Genomic DNA, 759 nt, shown 5'->3' with positions numbered 1-759 from the left:
TTGAATTGCCAGCCTTCTGGTTATCAGTCAAATGCCTTAGGCACTGCCACCAGAGCAATGAAAAAAAGAGAAGGCCTTCAACAAGACGGATTGACATTGGCTGCAATGATGGGCTCAGGTATAGCAAGTATTGTGAGGCTGGCTCAGGACCGGGCAATGTTTTGTTCTGTTGTACATAGGATCACTATAAGTCAGAGCTGACTTGGGGGCACCAAACAACAACTCTTTTAAACATGGTTTTATCTATGTTAAAATATGTGACTTTAATCAGAGCTGGCCCACCCACTCCTGGTGAAGGCAGCCATTACACGGCTGACAGGGGACTCCTAAGGTAGACTGGGACTACTTTTTTTTGGTGATGTATGTCCAGGATACATATTATGTCTTGGGGAGGCAAACTGAACAGTCAGTCCATCTGAGATTTTTTTTTTTTTTTGGTAAGAAACTACCAGTGAATGTTGGGTACTTTTTGTTTGTTTTATGTTAAAGGCTTTACAAATATTCAGACCAATTTTATTTCTGCACTAATCAAAGTATTTATAGTTCCTCACTCATACTGATGGAAATTGTCATTTGGCCCTGAGCTTCCCTATCCATTTGCCCAGGCCAATGGGTGCTAGCCTTTCATTTATATATCTACCAGACCTCTTTATATGCCTTGGCGTCATCCTGAAGTGGTTGCGAGGTGATCTCTGGATGTCAGCACAATGCTTGACTAGATTAATAACTTTAGACTTAGCCTCCTTGAGGAATTTTAAT

This window comes from Orycteropus afer, unplaced genomic scaffold, assembly GCF_000298275.1.
Source record: "Orycteropus afer afer isolate SDZICR_OR568_19922 unplaced genomic scaffold, OryAfe1.0 scaffold00007, whole genome shotgun sequence".
Taxonomy (NCBI): Eukaryota; Metazoa; Chordata; class Mammalia; order Tubulidentata; family Orycteropodidae; genus Orycteropus; species Orycteropus afer.
This window is presented reverse-complemented; position numbering follows the sequence as displayed.